This window comes from Bombus vancouverensis, chromosome 1, assembly GCF_051014615.1.
Source record: "Bombus vancouverensis nearcticus chromosome 1, iyBomVanc1_principal, whole genome shotgun sequence".
NCBI classification, from domain to species: Eukaryota; Metazoa; Arthropoda; class Insecta; order Hymenoptera; family Apidae; genus Bombus; species Bombus vancouverensis.
In genome coordinates this window covers 2,855,186-2,875,147 of record NC_134911.1, presented here as the reverse complement: position 1 = coordinate 2,875,147, position 19,962 = coordinate 2,855,186, and the positions used below count along the sequence as shown (strand labels likewise).

The 19,962-nt window shown below is 30.7% G+C and overlaps 1 protein-coding gene across 1 annotated transcript in view; it reads left to right on the top strand.

Moving 5' to 3' along the window:
* Positions 1–19,962, top strand: part of LOC117160564 (adenosine receptor A1) — a 378,459-nt gene that overhangs the window by 15,242 nt on the left and 343,255 nt on the right. The gene's annotated exons all lie outside the window — the stretch shown is intronic.

The following is a 19,962-nucleotide window of genomic DNA, read 5'->3' as shown; positions in this document are numbered from 1 at the left end:
ATTTTTGTTCTATTTAAAAGAAACTTCATATCTAAATTGAATTAAATTTGCAATATTATAATTTAAAAAGTAGTTCAAAGAAACTATTTCGCCAATTTAGATTTAGTTATTATGACTAGAATTAAATGCACAGCCTGTTTCATCTTGATTCCATCAAACGGTGTCAGCATATTCTATGATTAGAAATAAGAAAAAGATGTTATATAAACATAGGGTTGTAAATGTTTTATTACGAAGTTATAACAAGAATATCAAAATCATAAATGACTGATTGTTTGTTTGATTCTGCACAAAAATGTTGTCAGTGTTGTATTTACAAAAACGGATGACATTTTGAGCAAGAACTTCAGTAAACATCAATCGATCGAAAAACAATCCAGTCATTTTGTCATTTATAATGTATAATCTCTGTATTTTTGTTATAATTTTCTAATAAAGCATTTAAGACCCTATTATTATAATTATAATTTTTTAATAATATTCATTATTAACAATTAATCGCTTTAGATGAGTAACTTTTAATGTTTTCTTTAATTGTACGTAAATGTTAAATGTTATTGTCAATTTCTGTTTCGAAAATATCTCGATTGAACTTTGCAGCAATAATGTAATGTGAACAATGGAAATGCATCAGTGGTCAAACACTCGTGCACTCGTGTGTAATAATACGTATTTCTGCACAAACGACTGCTTCTGTGATACCTGTCGTATGCATAGAAATGATGAAAATATGAGCAGAAGTATGGAAATTCTATGTTGCGAAGAACATTTATGATTAACACATCGGTAAATCGTAATTATGATATATACGCGTAAATATACGTACATTTCTCTCCATTTTATTAGTTTACAAATTTTATTCATCTAAAAATATGAAAATTACTGAAATGCAATAATTCCAAATGTGTGATCGAATTAGGTTATGTCATGAGAAAATGTGGCATTATAAAAATGTATTGCAGAAGACAAAAGTAAACACTATTTATATATACATAGTTATGTATACATATCTATATATATGTACGCATATAAATATCTATTTACGTGTCTACAGCATATTTACATGGTGAAATTTCTATTTTGGGTTTAAAACAATCATACGCCAGCGGCGTTGGCGATCCTTGAAATACGATTTCGTAGTCTGCTTTAAATAGTTGCCGTTTGTTTCAAGCCGAATATTTACGTTGTGTAATACGAACATTGTGCCCAGCTGTACAAGCTGATACTTGGACTTCGATTGTACTTCTTTATTGGTACCTTTTTCGATGTCTTTTTCCTATCTTTGTCTACTTACGGGTATAGTACTATATGCATGACTACAAGAAAGGAACAAGTGATACGATTGGCTATAAAAACGAAGTGGAGAAGATTATTTACTAATCTAGATGCGAAAGAGAGGGAAGAAGGTTTCATCGGATATTTCCGCCAGTAAGATCAAGTGGTGGCTCGCTGGAAATATGTTTCTCCGCGATTTTATATGGAGATAATGCAGATATTGTTGAGAACGTTCTAGAGAATTATACGTATAATGGAAAATAGAATAGGTTTGGGGCATATTATACTTTTACATTTTAAATAAATAAGCATTATTCCGTAGGTAATATATGTATTACAAATTAAGATGTAGTTGTATTTCTAAAAGTCTTTTTATTTGAGATTTATTATAAAAAAGAGGATTATAATAAGAAATTTTATTACGGAAAACTGAAATATATTAGTAACATATAATTCTTCGATTTATAGATATGCGTTTACGTATGTTATTCATGTGTAAATATTACTTGGCAAATTTCTTTTTGAATGGAGTTAAAATAAATATTAACTATCTACATTACATTAAATTTCTAACATTATGATTTAAGAAATAATAAAAAAATATTACTTTTTCAATTTTAATATATTTATTATGATTTGAATTAAATCTATATATTTAAGAACTAAATGTATAAAATTTCAAGTTGTAGAGACGTTGTAGATTCTTAAATTGTTATACGTAAAATTTCAAAATAAAGGTACTTCTTACTTCGAAGACATCTTATATAAAGATAATACAAATATTATCCGAAAAGTTCCAAAGAACTACGGAATAGGATGAAATACAACGTACACGATAAATCATCGAATACGTTTCAAATTACATATTTTCTTGGAAAGCATCGAAGGCTGTACGATTTCACGTAAAGTTCTTGATACGTGGTTCACCATATGTATATCTTGAAGAAGAAATATGACAAAAACTTTTATAAAGTTGTGCTACGGTGTGTTGGATCTTTTATCTTTTAACCAGCAGCTTTTCAGGATCAAAGAAAGGTGGGTGCAGTAGAGTTTTAAACGAATTATTTATGAAGACTGTTTGAATAACTTAAACACAATCGTTGCTTACTATATTTTTCACTGTATTTTGTCATCCATTAAGGAAAGAAGTATCAATTAAAAATTGGTGAATAATATACAGGGTGGTTGGTAACTGGTGGTACAAGCGGAAAGGGAGTGATTCTACGCGAAAAAAAGTCGAAAATGTAGAATAAAAATTTTTTTTTTTTTTTAATTTTTCCATCGAGACAACGATCTACAGTGAGATCCGTTATAACGTACCGCACGCGTACCGAGCGACAATTCAAAGTCGATTTTCTTGAAAACAAAGCCTCAAACGAAAAATTTTTATTCTATATTTTCGACTTCTTTTTCCCCACCCAGTTACCAACCATTCTGTATATTGTTCAAAAGAAATGTTAAATTTTATGCAACTGAAGTTAATGATAGTCGTTTTTAATCAATCAAACAATTTATATAATTTTGTTCCTATTATAATTATTAACTAACAACACATAATATTCTAATGAGTAATTTACAATTTTTTGAAGTTATTCTATAATTAGTTTGAAATTTCGTCATTATTAATATTGTAAATTTTATTTTATGAATGACCTTGTCTATTAAATCAATTCAGTCGTCTTACATATTTTATTAAAAGTGAGGCTTGAATTCAAAGAATGCTTATAAAATTTTACATTATTAAATTTATTGTAATCAATTTTGTACGACATTCTTAATGACAAGTTTTCTACTTATTTTATGGATTGCAAAATAATATAAATTTATTGAGAAATTCATTTTTCCAACAAATACTTTGCGCTCATTCTAAAAGTAACAAATTGATTAAAAGCAATTCAAATTAACTGCTTGACGTTACATACTTATAAACTGCTATGAGGTAATCCTTTATGAAAAGATACGAGAAGGATGTAGAGTCCCGTTTTTCCGTTGGATTTTTGCTTTTTTAAAAAATTCAAATTTTAAGTTCATTATATATGTGTCGGAGAGGGAAAGACAGCGGGATTTCCCGTCCGGAATGTTGGGAAAAACTCCAATACACTAGTCCAGACTTTTACTATAACCGCCCTTATGTAATAAAAATAAGAAATAGTCTTAATGTTCCAATCTGACTTTATGACGATGGGTTTGGGCTCGAAGTGACATGGCAGGTCACCGGACGTAGCCACTGTCACGGGAGGGACATGTACCTGACAGAGGTATGAAATAATTGATGAAATGATGATGAGAAGGATGAAATGAAATGATATGGCTCTCCTTAAAACAAAGATTAACCCGAGAGGCGGGGACAGGAGTATATAAGGGCAGCCTCTTTTGGATTGAGAGAGTTAGAATGAGAGTTAGAGTTAGTCAGTTGGTTAGTGAGTCGTTGGACGAATTGCCGATTGAGTTATCGGGAAGTTACCCGAATCCAGTAGCACGTTGATACTAGTCCTCCCGTGGACCGTGGATTCGTTATCGAACCTGAATTCGTTGTCACCATCATCTTGACCATCCTCTTACCATTACTCGTAGCCTCTGGTAGTGTCCACATTCGTACTGATAGAGATTGGTTACATTCGCGATGGTAAAGTAAGTAGAGGTTCATCGAACGCCCCAAAATGCCAACCTGCCTCCGACATATGTATGCACTTAAGATTTATGCTACTCGACTTCGAGAATGTTTTTAACATGACGGTGCTTCACCTAGAATGCTTCAACTAGAAAGTATGTAAAAGTAACTTTCTTAACGAACAATATTAAAATGTTGAATTAGCTGTGGAGAAATAATCACTTGGCTCTGAAAATTTTCAGATTTTATGTCACTTGATTTTTATTTGTAAATTCATCTTAAAACCGTAGTTTACAATAGAGATACTGAAAATTTGAATCAATTAGCGCAAAATATTACGCATGATAAATAATGCAAGTGAAAAATATGCATATACACTTTGTTTTAACAATTCTGTAATTGGCGCAATAACATATTGTCGACAACGTATTTTGTGTAAATTCAGAAGTGTAAACGTTGCATAGGTCTCTAAATACATACATATATGCATGTATATTATATACACATATATGTATTTATATGGACGATGTATGTCCATTATACATCACAATGTTATGTGCCACTTGATAAACCGTATTTTATTGTATTTTAACTATAACTGCATACATTTGCAATTTTTAACTGGATTTCCTTGAAAAATAAACCTCAAAAAGATTTTATTTATATTTTATACCTTTTTCGTATTTACTCATGAAGAATTATAAATAATCCAGCTGTAATTACTCTATATAATAAAATTTAAAACCTTTTATAACACTAATTTTTAATTACTCATACAATAATAACTTAATATATCCAGGTTATCTTAACTCTTCTGCAATTATTAGCATTTTTTATAAATATGCTAGATTCTCCAAGATCCAGATAAAATTATGTGGTAAATATTGTGATAAAGTTAACAAGGTATACGTAAATTATTTTTACAATTATAATGTAAAGATACATTAATTACTTTATTTAATGTGTATTTAATAAGCACTCTTAAAGCTATTCAGATAGAAGTCACCAGTGTCACCATATTAAATTTAATTATTTCTCACATTAAAAGTATTATATTTAATTATCTATGCAATTACATTTGGTCATAGACTTATGAAAATAATTTTACTTTTACATACTATAAAATATTACTTTGTTCATTCAACATCCCAAACTTCTTATATAATAATTGTAACTATATTAATCATTCTTGAATAAACTTTCTTTATTATCTATTAAAAGAAAAGAATTATTGCATTCAGTGTACAGTAATCATTATATTTCTGTGGAAAAATGAATAATAGAAATTTTGGTGTATTTTTATATGCATATACATATGTATATTATATGTACATATATGTATAATCTGTAGTACTCTTTTAAATACAGAAATACAAAAATAGTTTTACCCCTAGAAGAAACCTTAGTTTTGCCCTGAAAAAATGAAAAAAGAAGAAAAATGTTACTTCTTTCTTTCAATATCCCTGCACGCCTTCGTACCAGAATTTAAGCACTACGAATAGTTCATAAACTGACTGAACTTTAGATACAGGTTACTGGTGTACAATACGTGCACAATTATTCTTAAGGCTGCGTCCTTAGCAATAAAAATACAAGTTCCGTAAATTATCTACTGATATATGACGTTCTCTGGAAATAAATCCCTTATGTTACTTTGTAGATGTTGTGCTGCGAAAGAAAAACTGTAATAATTTGATGGTTACTAAATTTTTCCTTTAACTTTTCTCGGCTGACATAAGCGTAAGTAACAATGTAACTGTAGTTTCTTCGTCTTTATGGTTCTTTTTTAACATATCCTTTGAGCTCCATGTTCATATATCTTACGTTTGAACTAACGTAAGGAAAAGTTACTTTTGCCGTATTTGCGGCCTGTAAGAACAGTGAGGTAATAAAGACATTTGGCCAAAGCCCAGGGACGCACGTACCATCCTTCCGTTGTAAACAACCGAGCCGCAAGAGCAACTGTCTTCCTTCGCGCCGGATGCTTATTCTGTGCAGATTCTATAAAGTCTCGCTACTTGTTTTATAGAAAACATATTGTCTTTGAAAATTTCTTACCTCACGTCCGGCGACACTTTCTGGTCGCTGAACAATGCACCGCTCGAAGTATAGAAACAAATAAGAAATAAGAATTTGATTTTACTTATGGAAAGAAATAGAATTTGTGAATTGAGTAAGACCATGAAATGGAAGGAATATTTATGTTATAATTATTATGTATTGTTATTTTATATTCTTAATTATTAATATTATAAATACTATATTAAATACTATACCGCCGTGCACAATGATTTATCAATTAATGATATAGTGAATTGAGAAGTTATAAGTAACACGTTCTAAACTTCTATTTTATAATCTTACAATTTTACGTGAAATGGAGAAGTCAAATTAGCTGAATTGTAATTTGTAAAATTTACTGATCTTTATTTGCCTCATTGCCAAATCTAATGCTATTATGCAAGAGAATTTATTAGCGTTGCATGCTAACTTGTAAAATTTCACTAGTAATATTAATGTTACTAATGATAATATTACTAGCGAAACTAATATTATTGGCAACATTGTACAAGTCACAAGTTACCAGATCAATCCATTAGCGGCCAAACAGAGAAATAATGCATAAAGGTTATACAAATGAGAACATTGTTGAGAAGTGTAAAGTAAATTATATATTGTTTTATCAAGATGTGAAACGTATATTGGAATATTAATGTAATCTTACAGAAGTTTACTATATAAACAGGAGACATAAGCAACATTTTTGTGATTTGAAAAGAGATAATTTACTATAATGCTATAGATACCTCGGTTTCTTCGGAAGTTCATAAAATTGTAAAATGCAAAAGGGAGAAGAAATAATCATGGAAATATTAACGAAATTTTTGGAATTCCCTTTTATAATCATAACGTTAGAAAACAGAATTCAATAACATAAATTAATTAAAAAGTATTAAAACTAAATGGTGGATTCTGACAAACTACTTACTGTGCTTGCATAATATAATGAATTCTGACTAGCATAAATTAGCTGATTATTAAGGTATTCGTATTCTATAGCACTTTGAGTATTTTTTATTTTGACGAGTGACGTAGTAACGTATATTACGTGTAAAATGTCTGTTCTTTTTTTTTTATTATTTAATTTGTACTTTACATTTGGTAAATACATGTCTTTTCTGGGAAACTTTATCTATCATTATTAAAAAATAGATCTTATTCTTATTATCTATTATGAGGTATGAGGGTTTATGAGGGATATTATTTATTAATTGTTTGAATATCATAAACAAAATATTATTATTAGTTGTAGAAAATGCCTATGAAATAGTATAGGCATAGGTTATATGCACCTATATATAGTATAGGTATGCTTTTTATAGATTTATACGTTTGGGAATGACGAGACGAGGAGTGAGCGATAAGAAAAACGGTTATATAAACCACGTCCATGTATGGTCTTTGGAGCTAGAATTAACAATAAAAAGAATAAAAAATAAATATATATATCTTAATATTAATTAACGATTTGGAAATAAAATGAGTTTCATCAAATGGTTGAAATAACGTACATACAAAATATTAAAAATAAGGGTGCCTGATTTATATATTTGTCCTTTTCCTTGTTTCCGTTTTTCTAACGAAAGTACAGAATGTCTTGAAACGTATCATTATGCACCCCGTAGAGTTAACACGTGCTGTAGAAGTCAGAATTTTCGACCCACGGCTACTTAATGGTTCTAGGCTAAATAAAACTAACTAAGCGGGTGGGATTTCCGCGAGACTTTCTAGGAAAAGTACTAACTTCCTCGCCAGAACAGAGTAACATATACATATTGTATTTACCAGATGTCCAGTTGGACAAATTGTAAAGCACAAATTAAATAATAAAAAAAGAGAAAAAATATACATATTGTACATAATGTGTAATAACATGTAATGTATATTTTACTTTATTTCTTTTTTAATCTTGCAAATATTTTGTTTAACACTTTTCATTCAATAGATTTTTAATTTGCGTTTCAATTTGCCTTTTAATTTATCTACGTACTTAATTTTATAATTCTATAAATCTTCTTTAACTAAGTACATTTTAAATTAGTTCATTCTTGATATTATACTTGAAGTAGAATTTTATGAAATAATTGAAATTTACATTGATAAAATAATAATTTGCTAGGGATTAAGGTACATATATATCTTATTACAAAAGTTTGCAATGTTATTTAGAAATTACTTATTATCAGTTAACAAAAAAAAATTTTTTTAAGAGTAGCTTGAGGAATATTCTTATAATTAGCTTGTAGAAATCTGATAATTCTTTTCGTGCAAGCTTTTTTAGCAAATTTTTTTTCAAAACGTGAGCTATGCCAAATCTCTCTAAGACTGATATACAGGGTGGTTGGTAACTGGTGGTACAAGCGGAAAGAGGGTGATTTTACGCGAAAAAAGAAGTCGAAAATATAGAATAAAAATTTTTCGTTCGAGGCTTTGTTTTCGAGAAAATCGACTTTGAATTTTCGCTCGGTACGCGTGCACTTCATCGCGTCTCGTTATAACGAATCTCACTGTAGATCGTTGTCTCGATGGAAAAATTAAAAAAAAAAATTTTATTCTATATTTTCGACTTCTTTTTTCGCGTAGAATCACCCCCCTTACGCTTGCACCACCAGTTACCAACCACCCTATATAAATGTATAATGCCATATGAAAAGCCTAATACATATCAATTAATATCAAATACAATATAATGCAATACAATAATAATACAATACAATACAATAATAATATATTTACAATAATATATATAATAATATCAAATAATATCAAATTAATACATATCAAAAGCCTAATCTTACCGAGGGATATTGCAAACGTTTGCTATACACGTGTTACCTTATTCTACGTTGCATCCATTATAATTTATTTTAACAGCTGATCGTGTTTGGAAACGTTTGGAAATTATGTACCATGATATTTAACGGATATTTGAGGCACACGGACGTCTTTTACAGAGAATATACTTCACTTTAAAAATGTATTTTATTTGTATCGTATTTCATATTCATATAGCACGTATATTCATAAATATACAGCACCTTCTTAATTACTAAAGTAAAGAAAATTTTCATTAATATTACTACGTCAAGATATATTTTATTTGTCTAATGAAATTGTTATTATTAGTATTATTATGAAAGTATAGAATATATAAATATATAAAGAATAAAATAAATAAAATTACTATTATTATAAAATTTGCAAGATAAATTAAATCGTCATATCGATATAATACCAAGTGTATGATACTCTTATATTAAAAATATGCTGTATTTGAAGAAAATTATAACTGTTTTCGGTCGATGATTTTCAATCAATCCACCGTTAGCAATCCTAATAGCATTTACCACAATCAGATTTTCGTTTTCTTTCTCTTCTGAGTCTAACTCTGTTTCGCTTTTCTTCCCTGTTCGTATTTCGAAGAGTCTGCATTCCTCCTTTTTCTATTGAAGTTACTATTACTACCTTCCGTGTTCGTTTTATTTCGTACTATGCAACTCCATTATTTTCTTCGTCCTTTTCTATGTATTACTGTGGACTCATTTCCGCTATATTTATCCCTCTAAGATTTGAATTCCTAAGAGAGGAATACAATTGTACCTCATTTTCTCCGCGTTACATTCACAACTGATATACAACACGTAATTTTTTGTATGTTTGTTATTCAACATCTTAAGATGTCCTCTCCGATGTAAACAATATTTTTGATGTATACAATGTATCTCAAATATTTTTCTGCTTCCACTTCTGCTTTGTAAAGAACAGTGTGTTGAGTACCATGTGACTACTCAGTGTTTGATTGTTGAAGTTAGAACAGTCTATTTTCAATTCTCAAGTGGACTTCGACCCATTTTTTGTTTTGTTCATTTTTGTACCGTAGTTAGTGTGGTTAGTCCCTGTCGAGCAGACACCCTTTTTCAACGCACTGTAGTCACACCTGGCCTGTTTTCTTCAAACTCAGAGATCCTCAAACTCTACCAGTTCCAAATATTTAAAAACTCACTCGTCCACCCCAAACCTTACTAAATAAACCTTCCTTGAAATTATAAATAATCCAAAAATATTTTTAAGTAAATAAGACAACTGATTTAGAAATTCAGTACAGTGATTTGCAATAATATTCAGGTACTATAATGTTTGGAATATTGTTGTATATATCTATTTAAAATAGTTAGCTAGTAGACTTTAATGTATTAGAACAAATTTCTAATTATCTTCAATATATTTGTTAATATATGTTAATAACTTTTCAATATATATTAAAATACATATACATTAAAATATTGTATTTCGTAAAGAGACATATATTTTATTTATTTAATACATATACTTTTCTTAAATGAGAAAGAGAAATTAAATAATATTAAAGAATCATGAAATGTTCGAATATTAACGTTCAAGTCACTGTATATAAAAATTTTACATTAGGAAGAAATGAAACAAAGGAAGATAAGATCAATGAAAACATAACAATATTTTTGCCTGCAATTTATGGGGTTATCGAATTGAGCAAAACCGGAAATAGTGTTGATTTGGCGCTTTACATTCATATAGATTTTCTTTTTAATTTCTAATGACTTTCTTTCATACAATAATAATCCAAAAAGAGCATTTCACGGGGGGAAGCATTTATTCTTTCGTTTCTTTATTCTATGATCAACAACATACGAGATAGGAATGCAATTTTCTGCTAACGCAAAAATTTGTTTATTTCTCTTGTAGCCAAGCTGAAACGTTTCCAGAAGAACGAAATATTTGAGAAACTCTGTTCAGAAGTACCGTGGACCGTCAATTTTTGAAAGAATATCGTCTGTACGCGTCTGTCCAAGTTAGGCGGGCTAGTTGAGAGTTAAAAGGTCTAAACCGGGAAAGTTTTGTAACCTGCTTTTCTCGCTCTTTTTAACCAATATAACATAATGGTACTAATACAATTTTGTCGTTTTGGTTTTGATGGAAGATTTAATGGATTCCTTAACCAAATTTTTGGAAACTATAATTTTAAAAAGTGTAAAATATAATTAATATACACATATAATATTGATAGAAATTAATATATTTAAAATGTAATTAATATTTAAAATATAATTTCTTAAAAATAATATTTGCTTTTTATAAAATATAATTTTTTAAATATCGTCCTTAGGCCTTGTTAAAATAATAATTCTAAATATTTATCGTATTAATTTTAATCATAACATACTGGACTTTCCTAAGATAAGTAAAAGATGTTTAACTGTGAAGTATACGTATACTCATAAACTGATTATTTTAAGAAATGACAATTTTTTTTATTTTTGTGATGCAAATATTTTATGTATATTTATAAGCATATCACTTTTATTTGATAAAGTAAGCATCTTATAGAGATGAAGAATTATTAAATATTTTATAAAGAAGACTTTGTCTTTCAGTAAAAGGATGAATGAAGATATATTTAATTGTAAAAATGAATAAAATTCATTATTCAAAATTTTATTGTTAAATTTGAAAAAAAACATTCAAAGATGTTCCAAATATAATACTTTTCAAAATGTAATAAATATTTAATAAATAAAATTAAGAGGACAAATTCTACATTCTTGTTACTTAGAGAATTAATATAAAAAAAAATAAAAACATTATATAAATATTTATTACTTAAATAGCACATTTTTCTTAAATGTCATGCATTAAAAATGTACAAAGTCTTAAAACATTTCTGAATTTGAAAAAAACATTTAAAGATGTTTCAAAATATAATACTTTTCAAAATGTAATAAATATTTAATAAATAAGATTAAGAGGACACATTCTACATTCTTGTTACTTAGAGAATTAATATAAAAAAAATAAAAACATTATATAAATATTTATTATTTAAATAGCCCATTTTTCTTAAATATCATGCATTACAAATGTGCAAAGTCTTAAAACATTTCTGAATGTTTTATGTTTATTCTTTCTTTTCTTTATTTAGTCTTTTTTAGTTGCATTAGCACCCACGTTACTTACATGACAGTAATTACATAAAGTTACAGGCTAGAGTATATGTTACGTTAAATTAAACTAAAAATACCGATATATTTCAAAAACTGCAACATATTTGAGTGTGACTTCACAACGAGTCACTTTAGGGTTTTCGTTCATTTGATACAATCTTCTTTCATTTTTGTTTAATTTGAAGTGATCGATATTTCAGATTATCGATTTAATTGAAAGTTGGGAAATATTTGTTGTCAGAAATATGGTCATCAAGAATAATCGCTCACTTTCACGTAATTGGTATTTGGTATATACTGCGTTTCAGACAGAGGCAGAAGTCAATGGCGAGAATATTTGAATTTCAAAATATGTCGTTCATATTGGCCGTGATTTGCAATGAGTCCGCGCGAGAAATATATCATCCACGACATCGCGTATTCGTATTCACGGATGTGGAAAACACATCGATCGTGCTATTTATTATACGGCTGCTCCAGCTTGAAGCCAGAATTGGGAAAACGGATTTCAAGATTATGTAAATTATGTAAAAAGTTAGTAAAATTTTTTGAAAAATAAATAAAAATGCAATTGTATTTTCTGTAATAAAACAAACAAAGAAGGAACATTTTATGCGAAGATACGTTTCTATTCTATAGAGAACTTTTATATTTGAAAAATTGATTACTAAATATTAATAATAGATTTTACTTGTTTATTTATTATTATTATTATTATTGCTTAGTCCGTGCCTTTCGGCTTTGCACGAACTTTCGGTTTTACATCTCTTATGTCTACTTCTCTTCTTATATGTCTACCTCCACTCTTTTCCACTTTATTCTATTGCACTACCTTACTTATTCTACCTCTAAAAACTAAAAATTAGCAACTAATGACTAAAAACTATTGCAACTTTGGTCTTTAGCCTCCTTGTTGTGCCTCCTTCCTGTCGTTTGCCCTTCTCTTCTCTATTATTGCTTTCAGTTCTGTTAAACCTTCTCCAGTCTCGTTTAGCGTTTTTCCTATGTCCTTTGGTCCTCCCGTTATATCACATTCTTCTATTACACGTCTCAGGCCTTCTTCTTTCCTTCTGCATAGTCTGCGTCTTTTTTCCCCCTCTTCTTTCCAGTATTCCCTCGCTTTGGTCTCGTTTCCACATCTGAATCTTGCCAGTATTCTTCTGTCCTACCACTTCATCCTCCCTTCTAAGTACTTTGATAATTTTTCTTTGGCTATGTTTCTGTAGTGTATGTTATACTTGGATTCCCTTATCCTTTTCCCCCTCTCTTCTGCTTCTCTCTTTCTTCTTTCTTCTATGATTTGGTCTGCTGTCATCCTTTCTTGCTCCTCTCCTGCTTCTATCTGCGCCCCTCCCTTTCTCTCCTCTTCTAGTCCCTTCTTTCTCTTTCTTGCTCTTTTCCCTTCATGACCATTTCCCCAGTTTCTCTCTCTTTCCTTTATACACTCCTTTACTAATTCCTTTTTTGATTCTAGAGCTGTCTCTTCGTACCTCGTTGCTCTTTTTAATGCTTTTTCTTTTATTTCTATTATCTTGCATTCTTCTATCAGTATATAATTTCGTGTTGTCGTATCTAAGCCTAATATCCATTTCGCATATCTCCTTTGTAGTTTATCCAGTCTTTCTTCCATGTTCCAGCCCCATACCTCTGATCCAAACAGCGCTACGCTCTCTAGCAGTGTTCTAAGATTTTACTTGTTGTTACCTATGATCTATTACACGGGATTTTATCTACTAATTGTTTGGATACATAGATAAAACATTGATCTTAGTTAACTGTATAAATGCAAAGGTTATTACTTCATTCTTTACAATGTCTGTGTAACAGTATAAAGTAGCTCAGTCAATTATTTTAAAGCACTTCAACAATTTCTCTGTAAAAATTATGTAGCTTATTTCCACACTTTTTACGGACGTAAACATGTATGTAAATTTACACAAAAATTATGGCACTATTTACTACGTAAAATAATTTGATATGTTTGCTTCATCGATCTTGAGAAGACTTTTACGCTATGAATAGTACACTTAATTTTAATCTTAGTTATTGATGACTAACATAAATGAGAATCTCTTGTATGTTTATATGTTATAAAATAATCGATCTTTCAATTGCAAATATTTCATATATAGAGTTTGTGTAAGACTATACATAGAAATCTCATGTATATGTTTGTTCTATGAAGAGCAATTATCACAAAATATTTAATAACACGAAAATATAAATTTTGTGCTAAGTTAATATATAAGGTACATATAAAGAAAATAATATTTTATATTTATTTAACTGGAACTTGCGATGAAAAACTTGTACTTCTTTCAACAGATTCTGATCTCTTGCTCAGTAACAAAAGATAAGAAATAACATCCTTTTATGTTAAAATGTCTCCCATCTATCCACAGCTACAAAAAAGATTAGTTCAACATCCCTTCATCCTATTTCTCTTTTTTTAAATAAATCTAAAATAAGAATCACAGAGGTCATGATAGCCCAAAGGCTTCTTTTGCGTTAAAAATTGGCTGCAAAATGATTATTTAGAGAGCGTATAAAAAATCTCTGTATTTATATAAAAAGAGGTTTTAGCTTCATGACACTCATTTTTTATATTTTCCACATTCTAAAATGGATTTAATATATAGTTTGAAAACCACGAAAACAGCGTTAAAGTTTCATTCGTGTTAAAAGTTCTTTCTGCTTTATATCTTATTTAAAGATCTTCTAAAATCCTCTACTTTGCCTGAAAAAATTATAAAGACCTTTACTTATAGTTACTCGTTTACGATGCTCTTATTCTTTAAAAGGAATTGCAGATTCGATTCAGAGGAACAAGAGCTCAAGTTTAACGCTACGTAATGTGAAAATCGTATGTTTCGTTCATTTATTATTGTACTATAGCATCTCATGGATATATCATTATATCGGCAGTAAACAGTTTTTTTTAAGTACACATTATTGGTTTTTAAATTTCAGACAAAATCAAGCAGTGTGATTAATTACTAAGTTGTATGGAAAATCTGGCGATCCATAAATTTTGCCCTGCATTTAGTGGGATTAAAGGAGAATTATTTATTATGAACTCTCGTCAAGTAGTGAAAAATGAGATGCTCATACAAATTTATATGGACATAATCGAAAGAAAAAAGAAAACGGGAACCCAAATAAAAAATCGTTTTACCTATAAACATAAAGAATGTGAGGTGATCGTCGATGGAGGTGCCCACAAGAAATACCCTTGATTTTCAACAATAACGTTTATTAAACTCTTAACAATTAACAACAAACAACGATTATCGATTAACAACGGTTAACGTTTAACAACGATTAATAACAAGTAACGATCAACGCTGAACTCTCAAGAGTCAATAACCCGTTTCTCTAATTGTGTTGGCTACGCTTGACCTTTCGCACTTCGCAGAATGACTCTTTTGGTTCAAAACCAAACAGATTCTTTCCTTTGTTGCCCCTCGATATCCCCACTACGCGCGCGTTTATTAGAAGTGCGCGACGATTGCCGCGTATGCATTCTACCGAATATTCGGCGAAAGAATCGTAGGGATATCGATGGTACATTACGCTTTGAAGTTATAGCGCTTTGTGTCGCGAAGCCGTTGGAAATTTCCGTGGTCGAGTACCGCCACAAATGTTTTGCTTTGCATATTTCGTATATTTTTTACGTATACATTATTACGTGCCTTCTTTACATTTTCGCCTTTTCATTTACATTCTCTACACGCGTAAATGCATAAATGCGAACAGTGTAGCAAAAACATTCTAGTAAAAGAAGATTAAATCTTTCATTCCACTAAAAATTCTATTTGACTTTACACGTCCTTTGTCGTTTCACAGTATACACCCGCGTGTATACCATACTCGAAATAGCTACAGAGTTACATATTACGCTTCTTACTGAATGCCACTAAAACGCTACGTATTACGTATACATGTATTTAATACTAAATGTCAGTATATACATACTCGCACTATACTAATTTCAGCGTGGAAATTTTGGTCGGACATAGACGCAGAAGAACGCCTCTCGAGCTGCGATCTAATTTCTAATGGGTAATTTCATTTAGGTGCATCGTTTACAGTAGAATGCGAGAGTAACGTTTACTTCCTACCCCCTCGCTCCTACAGTCATGGACTTTAGCAATTTCGGAAGAGTCGTTTACGCAAATCAGACCGTAGCGCTTCCTACAGGCCGTTTTAATACACGCGTTTCACTTGAAGTTATGTGTTTCCCCATGTATGAGTAATTTCTCCGATATCTTCTTGTTCCCCGAGATCTTTATTGGACGATCTACAAACGATTTCCATACGGCTGTCGCCATTACCGGAACTTTCAAGCAAGCAAGTGTTCGCGAAACGAGAGTTCTTCGCTTTTAATGACGAGAGTCTGGAATCGTATTACCATTGCTCTTCGATCTTGCACAACCTCGGGTAATGGCATTTTTGCAGTCGAATGACGTCTCAATGAGATTCGGATAGGTCATCCATGCTGTTTCCATTAATTCGATAATTTCTACCTTTGAAACTGTTGTTTTATAGCGCTGTTAAATATATAATGTTAGGTCGATTATGTATTTGATTGGTTTTGTTTTGTTTATGAAAAGGAAATTGATCTTTCGAGTTGAATTCTTATGCATGATGTATTATGTGACTGGATAATGTTCATACTTTGGAAACTATTGCTTTATAATTTGATTGATTATATACATAAGTCATAAGATCACAAGTCTTAGAATACTTAGAAGAATGAAGATAAATCTTAATAATCTTTAGAAACCCTTAAGAAAAGAAAACTGTTTAAAAGCTCATTTATAAATTCAATACTTTCCTCTCTTTTGAAGGAAAATAAACTGGTTTCTTATATTGAATTTCTATATACAGGGTGGTTGGTAACTGGTGGTACAAGCGGAAAGGGTGTGATTCTACGCGAAAAAAGAAGTCGAAAATATAGAATAAAAATTTTTCGTTTGAGGCTTTGTTTTCGAGAAAATCGACTTTGAATTTTCGCTCGGTGCACTTTATCACGTCTCGTTATAACGAATCTCACTGTAGATCGTTGTCTCGATGGAAAAATTAAAAAAAAAATTTTTATTCTATATTTTCCACTTCTTTTTTCGCGTAGAATCATCCCCTTTCCGCTTGTACCACTAATTACCAACCACCCTGTATATGTCGGGTTGGCGTTCGACTTAGGGCGTGTAACGTATCTTCATTAGGACAAGCCATCGTTGTTGTTCAATGGCGATTATATTTACAATTATATGTACAAATGTTGATTTAACAGAGTTTGACAATTAAACGTGGTGATTAGACACTCTAGATGTTAAAGACAATGTTCTTAGGTTCAATAACGAATCCACGGTCAACGGGGAAAACTCTTTGTACAATAGAATATATTTTGAAACGCAAAGTAACGTTAGCTGTGACGCACGGTATCTTTCTGACTGACTGACAAGACGATGCGTGTAAACTCTCCAAGGTGATCACAAGAATAAAAGACTGATACGATCACATTTGTCAATTGCGTATTGACCGGGGATATCGACAAAATTCCAGGCGCCGTTGCTAGGCAGACCCGCGTAGAGCCGACATTGCTCCTGCCCGGGGCTTGTTTGTTAATACAGCGCGTATCCCTCGATATTGGTACTTCTTCTGTTAGGTAAAAACGTTCATCCCGTGACCGTGGCTACGTTCGGCGACCAGTTGCGTCATCTCGAGCCCAAGCCCACTGCCGCAAATCTCGGGCGAACATAATCAGATCGTATCACAACAACTACTTCTAAGTTCTATTATTTAAGTACAGCTATAATAAATAGTTTAGACCAAAGTATCGGGGATCTTCCCAAAATTCCAAAAGAAAGGCCCGATGTTCCCTCATCTCCGACATATGTATTGATTATACTTGTATATATACTTGTTCATAAGTACTAGAACACTTAATAAGACGAAATACAAAGATCTTTAGGATCTTATACAAATATTTAGGATTATCATCTTGTTTGGAAGCTCGTGACATAGATAATCTATTAATGTATTATTTTGTACTATGTTGTAATAAAAATCTCATCAATCATGAATAATAAAATTAGAATAATAACATTTTTTCAATTGGTTTTGTGCATTTCATGAGCTGATTCCTCAGCTAGGTTCAGATTTTTAGGAGACTCCTCTGGATTTTCTATTTTCAATTCAGATGAAAGAATTGTGGGCGTCGGTATATAATAGTAAATTTATTATTCTCCTATAATTCTTGCAATTAAATTTCACAAATTTCTTCTGTATATTCTAAATTGTCATCTTTTAAAAATAATTTTGTTCATGACAAATAAACCGTTTAATAGTCTGAGTGTATTATAACGTTTAGCACTAGATCCGTAAATATGTTAATATTTATAAATAAAATATATATTTAAATAATATAATAATAATAAATTTATAAATAAATAAATAAAACGAAACACGTTAATACTTAAGAACGCAGGTACAATACATAATTAGATTCATACTACATTCGTTAATATATATATACACAGTTACAATATACATATATACTATAAAAGTTTAGAAGTCAAACGACTGATTTCAATAAAGTTGACAACGAGCGAAAAATAGAGATGTAAAATTAAGAATATATATAACTATCAGGACGACACAACCGGAACTCGGACAGTCGCCAACTAGTCGCTCGTTCCTGGCAAAATAAATAAAAAAGGAAAAAAAATAAAAAAATGGAGCGGCAGCCCTCGTAAATCGAAAAACGAGAACGTGTGGTAAAAAGAAACAATGGATTTCCACTCGACAGCAGCTCGACCGGGCAGCTTCAAAGAACGTCTGGAGTCTGGAGTTCGTGTCGAGAGCGGCGAAGTTGCAGCTAGCGCGTCTCGTGTTGCACGGTTAAAAAGGCAACAAAAGCCGAGTAGCCCCGGTGAATACGTCAAATTGTCACGAAGAAAGTTTCCATGTCGTTGGCTAACAGGTGAAGAAGAACGGCTCGCAGAGAACAGTGTACTGCGTATTCAACAACGGTTGCTTTTTGCTCGAAGATTGCAGCTACCAGGAATTCTTTGAGTGAAAATACCATGCACTCCCGTTTAGTAGTATCCGGACACTTGCTTCTTTTCTCTTTTATCATGATTACAACTTTGTGTACACGCTGACCCAAGGTCTAACACAATTATCACAGAATTATCAAATCATTTAAAATAAGTGGCTTCACATTTTCTGTCTTCGCAGTTACAGAAATATATTATTATTTATTTATTATTTATTATTGTTTAGTCCGTGCTTTTCGGCTTTGCACGAACTTTCGATTTTACATCTTTTATGTCTATTTCTTTTCTTATATGTCCAGCTCCACTCTTTTCCACTCTATTCTATTGCACTTTCTTAATTATTTTATCTCTAAAAACTAAAACTAGAAACTACAAATTAACAACTAATGACTAAAAACTATTGCAACTTTGGTCTCTAGCCTCCTTGCTGTGCATCCTTCCTGTCGTTTGCCCTTCTCTTCTCTATTGTTGCTTTCAGTTCTGTTAAACCTTCTCCAGTCTCGTTTAGCGTTTTTTCTATGTCCTTTGGTCCTCCCGTTATTTCACATTCTTCTATTACATGGTTCAGGTCTTCTTCTTTCCTCCTACATAGTCTGCATCTTTTTTCCCCCTCCTCTTTCCAGTATTCCCTCGCTTTGGTCTCGTTTTCATATCTGAATCTTGCCAGTATTCTTCTGTCCTACCACTTCATCCTCCTTTCTAAGTACATTGGTAATTCTTCCTTGGGTATATTTCAATTACAGAAATATATACATATCTAAGATTTTTTGACAAAATTAGAATTGAATTTTATTAAGACAGAAATGCCTATATACAGGATGTTTCATTTAAAGCTTTACACGTAATAAAATTATCTCTTAAATTATTCAGTATTGCAAAAAAAGTTTCAAGTAAAAATTACTTTGCTTTGAGGCGAACATGATTTCCTTGTAACAACATTATGCGGATTTTTATTTGAAATATTTCTTGGAATAAT